The sequence below is a fragment of the Limulus polyphemus genome, unplaced genomic scaffold (assembly GCF_000517525.1).
Source record: "Limulus polyphemus unplaced genomic scaffold, Limulus_polyphemus-2.1.2 Scaffold10, whole genome shotgun sequence".
In the NCBI taxonomy this organism is placed as follows: domain Eukaryota; kingdom Metazoa; phylum Arthropoda; class Merostomata; order Xiphosura; family Limulidae; genus Limulus; species Limulus polyphemus.
The window spans coordinates 604,817-616,227 of record NW_013665620.1 but is presented as its reverse complement, the minus strand read 5'-3'; the positions used below and the strand labels follow the sequence as shown (position 1 = coordinate 616,227).

The 11,411-nt window shown below is 33.9% G+C and overlaps 2 protein-coding genes across 2 annotated transcripts in view; both read left to right on the top strand.

Moving 5' to 3' along the window:
- Positions 1-11,411, top strand: part of LOC111085061 (adhesive plaque matrix protein-like) — a 51,833-nt gene that overhangs the window by 31,408 nt on the left and 9,014 nt on the right. The gene's annotated exons all lie outside the window — the stretch shown is intronic.
- LOC106478313 (sprouty-related, EVH1 domain-containing protein 2-like) overlaps positions 1,322-11,411 on the top strand; it is a 179,959-nt gene continuing 169,869 nt past the window's right edge. The window contains exon 1 of the mRNA XM_022381956.1: positions 1,322-1,531. The gene's annotated coding sequence lies outside the window, so the exon portion shown is untranslated. The remainder of the gene's footprint in view (positions 1,532-11,411) is intronic.

The window sequence follows — 11,411 nt, the reverse complement described above, 5'->3', positions numbered from 1 at the left end:
GTTTCACATTTTGTGTTTTGCAGTTTTTATGGGCGTTTTTTACAATTAAATAACCTACGATAACCTTCATTAATCATGAATTTACATAACTTCCGTCCAGAGGACGGGTACTCCAGCTAGTTTATCAATAAATACGATCAGTTTCTTACACAGATATACAGATCTTGAATAAGGGAAGATCCAGTTAATGAAAATTAAGGTGTAATAAACTTTAAAATAATTTCCCATTAAATCCACTTTTTTCATATATGTACATAGATGTCTTTGACAATCAGTTTTCTGAATTGTAAAAAACAAAGACTTGAACTGTGTTCGTTGGGACGGTAAGTCAGGTAATAAACCGATTACCAGAAAGTAATCGCTTCTTTACGCGTACTTAGTACAATCTAACACACAGAGTCGAACATATAAAATGGTTTTCAACCATTTATTCAACTATATTCAATGGCATTGGAATGTGTTGTTTTAGGATTAAGCCTGATCTAATGATATCGGCATATCATAGCAGTGAGCTAGGTTTCACTCTACTGTAGGGTTAATGCTAATATACATACACACACTTGATGTACCCTACTCGATATATTGGATAAATAAATAACAAAGAAAGAAAATATAAAGTAAGAAAACAGTCTGTTAAAGCTATAAAGTACAGCTTTCAATTTCTATTTGTCTCTGATGTTCAGAAGAGAAGCACGTTTTACAGGCGTAAAACGTGACAACAAATGTGACTCGCTTTAATATATGACTATCTGGAAACATTAGTATAAAAAAGATATTGCAAAAATAAAAATCTACCTAATTCCCTTAAACAACATTTCCGTGGTTTATTGCCGGTTAAACATTACTGCATATCTTCTGTTTCACTGCGATACCTTTGGACAAAAGCAACAATTTAAGTTAACAGCCACTGTATATATTCATGACGGTAGCAATAGGGATTGGTTGTTATTTTGTCCTTTCTGGTGGACATGTTTTAATTTGGTTCGGCTGACCTCACCGTTACTGCATCAGGCAGTCGACATAGCTAAGCAAGCATTAATAGTGAGCAGATTGGTTGTCAACAATTCGCTCTACAGGGGTCCGAGCATCTGCATTGTTTCCGGGTGAACTTTGTAAATGTTGGTTGACAAAGGTAAGACATTGGAGATATTTTTTATTTAAAAGTTTCAAAGCATAACATGTATCGCGAGGTGTGTGCGTAAGTCGTTCCGGACTATTCGAGTCACCCGGTTGCTATGGTGACATTTACGTAGATTCCCCACGCACGTATGTGAGCTCAACAACAGTTGTTTGCTGCGTTCTAACTTTCCCTGTGTGAGCCTGGTGTAGCACTGCCTCGAAGTACGATGGTCTGTAATTTTAATACATAGTGTTTGGAATTCGTACAAAGGTCATTTCTGATGCATTGCCAGGTTTCTAAGTTACCTAGCATCTAACATATTGAGTTTCTAATACACTTGGCTTATGTTCTGCAATTTTGTATCTTCGCGGTGTCTACGCTCCAGACTAAAGGAAAGGCTACTTCGTATAGGTAAGTAGTACCTCAATCCAAAACAGAACAGTAAAACTATCCCATAGTGTCTATTTCACTGAAGAAAATTTAAAAAGCACAGCGCACTTTAAAATTCCAAGCTTTTTTTTTTAATATGCATTACGTATTCCCTTTCAAACACAAAAATCAAGCCATGGGATTTTTTTACTGCCACAGAAACTAAGCTGGTTATTGAGTTATGTATAACGAATAATTGATACTAAAATTTTTTGTGTTTTTATGCGTTTTTCTTAAATAATGCGAGGAAATAACGTTAAAAATGACTAAAAATTTTCTCTAAATGGTGCAATTGAAATATTTTGTGTACGTGACCCTTAAAAAGAGAAAAACAGGGTAAGTTGCATGCCATATTTTGTATTTAGCCTGTCTCGTTAACACAGAAACTGAAACTTTGTTAGATTTATTTTTATGTCTTTTCAAACATAAAAGTGTAAAATACTGATATCAGGGAAGTATGATCATGTTTTATAAATTAATTATGCTATTTGTTTTAAGCTCCCCGGTGGCTCAGAGGTAAGTATGAAAACTTATAATGCTAAATATTAGATTTCAATACCCATGATGAGCACCGCACAGATAATTCATTGCGAAGCTTTGTGCTTAACGACAAACAGACAAAACAAATTTGTTTCAATGTATAAACCTTTGTCATATGTCCAGCCTTAAACTTTCAAAACTTTGAGTTTACTGTATACGTGCCTGTTGCTCCCTCGGCACTTATCCAAAGTGGGTTCAGGCTCTCATGGGAATCCTTTGCTTAAACTTTAGTGTGAGACTTGGAAACAACAATGACGTAGTTGTTCATGTGACGCTGTAACACCAATCACTATCAGGATTAAAAGATTACCGAGCAGTGCAGTTTTACACATTGCACAGATCATAAACGCAATATCTGCGAACTTTAAACTCGTGCGTATAATGGAACTAGTGGAAAAGGGTTTCTATCTACTTGTAAAACAAGCAAAAAATATGGCACCGATTTGTTTCTCCAGAAAGTGACCGTACAGTTCTGGTAATATATATATATATATATCAAAGCATATCTAAAGGGCATGTTCCAATATTGCACCTGAATGACACATTTGTCTCATAAATATACGCAAATGTCACTAACTTTTGACCTCAACTGTCAGATCCGAAGTCTTGCAAGAGTGCTCATGTCATAGTTAATTCATTAGCTCTCTCACTACTTTGCACGGTCCTTACTCGTAATCCTCTTTGAAATTTGCTACTGAGTTGCGTATAACTTTCTGAGAAGTACAGGTTGACTATCACTAATCCGCTATCATCGGGACCTGGAGGGTGCCGGATTAGCCATTTATTATGTTAGAATACACCAAACCCACTAGCTAACCACCTCATCTTAAAATTAAAATATCCCATAAACAGTACAAGTTGATTAATAAAGAAAAGATAATTATCAAATAAATTCAAGTGAAGAATTTAATGAAATACAGGCACAGGTACACTAATTTCTAGCCGAAATTAGTACCGGATTACTGATTGCCGGACTATTGATGGTCAACCTGTATTATATTTTTTTACAACATTTCAGTGTGAAAATTATTGCTACAGTTTTTAAAGTTTTGAAGCAACGTAAAGATCACCTTCATAGACTCAAACCTTGTTATGACAAAATGTCTTGTTAAACTATGTGTTGCGGTGTTGTTTTTAGCCGCGGTATAGCGGTTCATAGAATGGCTGAGATTTTTTTTTTTTTTTCAAGTACAAACTTTAGCTCATAGTTCTGTCATCTCTTCACCGATTTGAGATCTAATTACAGTTTTTGGACTCAGGAGGTAAAACCCTTTTAATTGATGTATTTGACCACGCCCAAGGTCTCATAGATTAATTTACTCTAATCGTGCTTAAAAATATTTCAACTTTAGGATAGTCTGGTAGAGATCCTGATGAGTAATCAACTCGAATCGGGTATATGCGCGCTTCACACTTGGTATTGCTGGCGTACAAAAATATAGGTAATAAAAATGAAAATAAAGGTATCATGGATTAACTTACTCTAATCCCGCCTAAAAGAATTTCAAGTGCCGTGGCTATTGAGGATTCCCTCTTGTTTTCTTAGTGTTTGTTATCGGGAACAGAAAGAAAAGATAGGATTTCTTACCATAATATTGGTTACTTTAATATTTCTTACCGGGATGCTTTTTTGTTAAAAAATTTCTTGCCATAAACATCGTTAGCGAGAGTGTCTACGTTAGCACTGAACACCACGATGCGTTTACACTAGCACTGAGCACCATGATGCATCTCCATTAACATTGAGTACCGTGATGCCTCTACATTGGCATTGAGTATCGTGGCCCATGATGCGTCTACATTAGCACTGAACACCATGATGCATCTATATTAGCATTTAATGCCATGATGCATCGACATTAGCATTGAGTACCGTGATGAGTCTACATTGGCAGTGAATATCATGAACCGTGATACATCTATATTAGTATTGAGTATCGTTACGAATCTACATTGGCATTGAGTACCGTGATGCGTCTACACTAATACTGAATACCATGATGCATCTACATTAGCATTGATTACCGTGATGTGTCTACATTAGCAATGAGTACTATGATCCGTGATTCGTCTATATTAGTATTGACTATCGTGATCCGTGATGCGTCTACACTAACAAAGAATACCGTTATGTGTCTACGGTAGCATCGAGTACCGTGATGCGTCTACAATAGCATTAAGTACTGTGGTGCGTCTACAATAGCATTAAGTACTGTGATGCGTCTATAATAGCAGGGAGTACCATGATGCGTCTACAATAGTATTGAGTACTGTGGTAAATATACAATAGCAATAAGCACCTTGATACGTCTACAATAGCAGGTAGTACCAAGATGCGTCTACAATAGCAATGAGTACCGTGGTACATATACAATAGCAATGAGCACCTTGATACGTCTACAATAACAGGTAGTACCAAGATGCGTCTACACTAGCAATGAGTACTGTGGTGCGTCTACAATAGCATTGAGTACCGCTTTGCATCGACATTCGTATTAGTAACCGTGAGTTTTCTATACTACCACTTTCTATTAAGATGCTTTTTCTTAAGCGACTGCTAACTGAAACCGTGTTTCATGATACTAGTTACAGGTGTATATCATATAAATATATGTTGTTTTCGGTAAAATGGATTAGCGGTATCCAAATAAGAGGTGTATTCGCATATTACGTCTTTTCATTTTCTCATCTGCAAGAGTTTACAATTGTGAATAAATAAACCTTAGTATATCATACGTTAGCTTTTAATCTTTTTTTATTTAAAGTTTCACGAGTTACGATGTAGAGCAAATTTACCTGTCAAAATACAACTAGGAGAATAGTAATTATACGTATTAGCATTATGTACGAGATAGACTTATTAACAAACACGACTGACCAGTAAGTAAAGATAAATCTGATGGAATGTTCTTACCCAACACTAAAATGAAAGAATTTCACTAAGAATTTTGGTGTGTTGGTCAATCTATCAGCTAGTACTTTTTTTTCGTTCTTAGTAATATATTTTATAGAACTGATGACTTGTAAGTTAGGCTATTAAACATTATATAGATCAGGAACTGATGAATGGCAGTTCAGGCTTTTAAACAATATATCAATTAGAAACTGGTGACTAGAAAGTCAAGCTTTAAACCCGTGTATCAGTTGGGAACCGATGACTTGCAAATCAGGCTTTTAACTAGTAATCGATTACAAACTGATGACCAGCAAATCAGGCTTTCAGTTAGTATGTCAATTAGGAAATGATGACCAGCAAATCAGGCTTTTAAATGACATACTAGTTAACACTAAAAATTAATTTCTATGAGTTATATATCCATATAATAATCAAATCACATTTATTTTTTTTACTAGCATGTGGATAGGAACAATATTGCAAGCACATTTATCTCACTTTATATACACGTATATGTGAATATAAATGTGCGTATAGGTGTAGGCGCTACCATATATAAATATATACATATATGCAATACTGTACAATAAAATATGCATGCACCCAACCGTTTCTACAAGCACCAACATGCCGCGTGCAGTGCAACATATACGAATAGGCAACTACTTGCTGTGATTCATCTTCATAGAACAAGTGTTCAGTTGAAGAGCTAATGGTCTTTAGATGAGTCATATTTCATCGTTAAGTAAAAAAGCAATGGTCTAGGTGTGAGTAGATAGTTTGTAAATCATTCCCACCTGCTCGATGGAAAGAATCAAAATTTAAGGAGAAATATACGCAATGTAAGATGAATAATTATCTTTCCTGAAGCCGGGTTCAAGATCTGAATTATTTTTAGCCAGTTAATTATACACTGTTAGTTTCACATCAGCGTAATGAAACTAGTGCGTAGGTGGAGCTTGCTCTCCCGGTGCTGACGTTATGAGCAAGTCTTGCTGAGGTTCTGCGCGTTTCTGACTCCTAGACCTAGCAAGCATGCTTCGTCAAAAAAAAAAATGAAAATAACGAAAAAAACATGTTTAGGATCTTGGATAAAGAATTACTTTTGTTTACTTCTCTGGAGCTGTGTAATAAAGGATCGAAACAATATTGACTTAGCTGATTTTGTTGATGCATTGTCTACGAAAGTCGCGGTTAAAAAAGTTTTAATAAAAAACAAACTGCACGCATTTTAACTAAACCGGAAAGCAGTACTCTCGCTTTCCTAAACATAGAATTTGAACACAAAATTCATTAATACAGTCATGATAAAATAGTAAAAGCTATAGAGCTAAAAGGTTGCTCGAGTTATTATTTTCTGGTAAATTATAGTTAATATTTTTTTAAAATAATAGGACAGCCCCCCAATTACAAAAGAACGTAGAATAAATTATTCTATATTTTCATGGTGTTCATAAAAATAAAGAGAGAAATCACGTTTTGAAAATATACATTTTAACTAAACTCGATCTCATCTAAACTAGTTGTATCTTTAAAACAGTATCTCATTAAATGCCTAAATGAATAACTAACTGATATGGTCTAGTGGTTAGGGCGCTCGAATCCCATAACCGAAGATTTCCGCGAAATTCTCTGATGATGTTGGTTGTTAGAACAAATTTATGGTTTTCTAGTACACTAAATACCGAAAGGTAGAGAGATATGTCTTTATGAAACAAAGATCAACAATACTATGCACTATTAGTATTATTGTTGCATCTATGTGAGAAGACCCATAATTATTATTATTATTACGTCTATTCAGGAAGATCCACACAATTATTACCATTGCGTTTATTTGGAAAGATCCACAGTTACTACATTTTTTGTGTTATTCAATCCTTTGATAACGATTCCAGTTCAGATTGAAGTATAAGCAACAGAAAGAACTTTTAAACTAAAATATATTACATTTCTTGTATCGTGATATTTATTGAATGATAACGTCGAGGTAGGTATGTTATGTTGTGGGAATCACTTACAATCAGCAGGATTAAAAATAAAAACAGAATTATTAATAATATTATTATTATTCTCTTTTTTTTTACCCTGCAGTTCCATAACAATCCACAAAACAGTAAAGAGCTTAATCAATTGCTGCAAAATAATTAACAGTTTAAATCCAGAATACTGTCTTTGAAAATACGACCCAACTGAAATATAATATAATACCCAAACATATGAGCCGGGTTTGATTTATTGGCTTTTATAAAAGAAGAAATTAAGTATCACAATTCACGTGTTTTAGATATCTATGACCAGAAGAATTATTAAAAAAAAATATTCGTTATTTTCTCTCGTCTTCCGTGTTAAGGTCTGGTCTATTTGTCTAAGTGAGCATGCCTTCCCGAGCATTCCTTTTCCTAGGCAATGATGCTATTTATAGTAACAGAAGGGAATAAGAGGAACGCGTTATAGAGAAATATCAAAGGGCAGCTTATAGCATCGATCCGTTGAAGACTGATGGAGATCTAACGTTTATCCACATCTGTTTCAAGATTTCTATTTTTCTCTCTCACGTGCTAAGTTGCCTGGTTCTGCCTTTACTTGTATAGTATTTTATCCTGTCTAAAGTTCGAGCTTAGTATTCACGATGAATATTTGAGAAATGTGTTTTCCGGTGATGCCGTTTCGTATTTTAAATTGTTTCAAGTTGCTCCGACATTTCATGTGAATGAACATTCCTGCGCGTGTTATATACATAGCATAAAAAGCGTCTCTTTCCATTAAAGTTTGACAAAATTAAACACCTCCAACCGGAATTAAAATGAAGAAAATTTCTGTATTAAAGCTAGTTTTGTAACCGATTTTGATGTACTAATGATAAGATAGTAAAGTAACTGATCCTGATGCAGTAAGGAGAAAATAGTTTAGTAGTTGATCTTGATGCAGTAAAGAAAACATATAATAGCAACTGATCCTGATGCAAGAAGGGCAACATGTTATATATATATATGGTAGGTGATCCTGGTGAACTGAGAAGCATATATCGACGTAACTGATCTTAATGCAGTAAAGAGAACATATAACAGCAAATGGTCCTGGTGTAAAAAGAACAACATATTATATATAGTAAGTGGTCTTGGCACTCTAAGAAGCATATATTATAGTAACTGATCCTGAAGCAGTAAGGATAACATTGTATAGTAATCAGTAAGGACATATTATTGTAACTGGTTCTGATTCACTATGGAGAACACACAGTCTTGGCCAAAATATTTGCATACTACTCTATATTGATGTTACTGTCTACATGCATGGAGCAGTTATTGAGTAATAATAGATAAGGTAGCGTATCGGACAAATATGTACAAGTTGTTATTCTGGTTTGTACAAATTGTTTTGAGCATTTGTTTGTCAAAACACACATAAATACCTGTTTTGTATAAAAGGGTGTGTTTTTTGGCAAACTCTTTTTCGAAACATATTACAGTTTTTTCAGACAATTTATCTGTATTTGGTGTAGAGTCATGCTTCGTTACGTGCCAGAAGTTATAGGGCGTCAAATTGTTCGACTGCCCAGAAATGTTACTTGAGCAACACAGCATGCCAATTTACAGTTAGGACACTGGCGACATGTTATCTTTTCAGATGAGTCCTATTTCCAGCTTGTTAAAGCTTATGATAGGATTCGTGTTCGTCTATGCCTGGAGAACAGATGAGGAAAGACTATATTTCCCACAGGAGGTGGTGCAGTACATGTTTGGGCAGCTATTCCTCATGGTGGAAAAACTGCTCTTAATATCCTCCAGGGAAACGTCAATGACGCCTCCTACAGGCATCACAGATCTTGCGGGGGTTATTAGAGTACGAGGAGGACCAACCAAATATTGAATGTTTAACATAAACTGATATAAGGTTACCGACGCTCTTTATAATAACTTGATGTTATATTTTGTAATTATATAAGGTTTTGTTGTGATAGGTGAAATGCTGAATTACACATCCTCCTACAGGTGTCTGATAAAATTGTTTGCTCATTTTACAAATTACATATGTAGATGTTTAATATAATATGCATTTCTCAGTTTGACAGCATTAAGTGTATTTATATTCCACCTTAATAATAATGAACTTATACGCAAACATTTTGTCCAAAACTGTAGTATACTAACTTATTCTGATGCAATTAAGAGAACACATTATAATAATTGATTCTGAAACAGTAAGGATAACATAGTATAGTAAATGATTCTGATGCAGTAAGGAAAATATAGTATAATAACTATTCCTAATGCAGTAAGGAGAACAAATTATAATAATTGATTCTGAAGCAGTAAGGAGAACACACAAAAATAACTGATTCTGATTACTATAATATTTTACCATATTACTTCAGGATCAGTTACTATAATATGTTGTCCTGGTGCATTGATCCTGTTGCAGTAAAGGTAACATATTATAAAAACTGGTCCTGATAAGTAAGAAAATATCATAAATACATTGGGCACTACGCTGCAAGAAAAACATTTAGTGTAATTTAGTCAAGAGAAAGTTAAAGATATATCGAAACTGACTTAGAACAATATATATACAACCATAAAGATATCAAAGCAAATCTGCCTAGGGAAAAGAAACATAGAGAAGCTGAAATTGATCTAGTATGGTGGACTTCATAGGGACCCTGAGCCTGATCCAGTAAGCTGAAATTCATGGGGACGTTGATCCTGATCCATAAGGTAAAAATAATAGAAACAGTGAAACTTATTCAGTAAGGTGAGGTTAATAGGGACGTTGATCCTGATCCAGTAAGGTAAAAATAATAGAAACAGTGAAACTTATTCAGTAAGGTGAGGTTAATAGGGACGTTGATCCTGATCCAGTAAGGTAAAAATTATAGAAACAGTGAAACTTATTCAGTACCAGAATAGAAGTAGTTGAATAATTTTTAAACTTCATAGAGATAATATATATGGTTCATACACGACAAAATCAATTCAACTTTTTTTTTCTTTTCCTAAAACATGCTTGTTAGCTTTCAACAAAAAATTCACAAACGTTCTTGACATACAATGTGAAGGGACATTTTACTCTAATGAATAAAACAAAATTACATAAAATTCCAATGTGAAACAATCTTTACAAATTATTTCAACAAATTGTTCTTATTGAGTTTAATGTTCCAAGTTAGTCATAACATGCAACAATTTCTGCTTTTGTATGGTAACTTAGTTTGCATAATTGTATAAGATTCAATTAGTTTCATACTCGCTTGTTTGTATGCATATAATAATTATTGGAAATCACCAATATTGTCTATTGTTTCTTTCTAAATGTTTCGAAATTTAAGCAAGTATACAATTCTAAGTTATGCCAGAAAAGCATAATATTATATTATGCATAATGCTATATTATAATATCATAGCTACCACTAACTGCTACTAGATGGCAGCACCATTCATGTATTTTAAGTTTATTTTAATACGTAGTTTTTGAACAATCATACACATCATAATTTGAAATTGACACTGCCGACTCAACAGTTAGCGTCGTATGATTACTTTTAAATACAAGGAATTAAATGAATATTGATTTTTTTTCTCAGAAATAACAAAGAATTCTATAAAGCATACAATACCCACACTTTATGACTCTTATCACGTATGTCTCCCAGCAGGGCAGCACTCAGTTTACGGAGTTATAATAAGAAAAATCCGTGGTTCGAGTGTCTGCAGTGGCCAGAATGCAGTGGGGGAAAAAGTATAGGGTTGTCGAAACAAACATTCTATTTATACTAGTCTTCCAAATATGGAATAGAAATAATGGGGTTATGACGAGTCGAATTTTGCGAAAATTGGAATCTTTTAAACTAAGAAAAATATATTTAGAGGGATTTTAAATTTCGAAGAAGTTACGGCACATAATCAACAGGAATTAATCGCGAATAATACTTAAGACAAATAACATTGAGTCAAACTTAACAATAATTAAGGGCGTGTTCAAATTAACAAATTTTAGGAGTATATTAAATGTAACGGAATGTAGAAGCTACACTTGGCAGAAATTACGGATATATTGAACCTGACACGATAAGAACAGACAATAAACCTGGCGGTAATTATCAGGGTCATTTAGACTTAAGCACTCAGAAATTAGTTAAACTAAACAGAAATTGGCACATTTTAATTTTAAGAACAGCGAGTAATGTATCAAGCTTAGCAGGAATTAAGGAAGTTTTCAACTTAAGAACGTTTATGAATATGTTAAATTCCATTGAAACTATAGTGAATTTATAAGATGAATTAGAGATCAGTTAAATATAAAATCAGCTATGGCGAGTTTATCTACAATGAAATAGAAAGATCTGAAATACTAATAAAGCATGAAAGTGCCTTGAACAAAAACAAGAGTTATAGTGTTTGTTTGTTTTGAATTTCGCGCAAAATT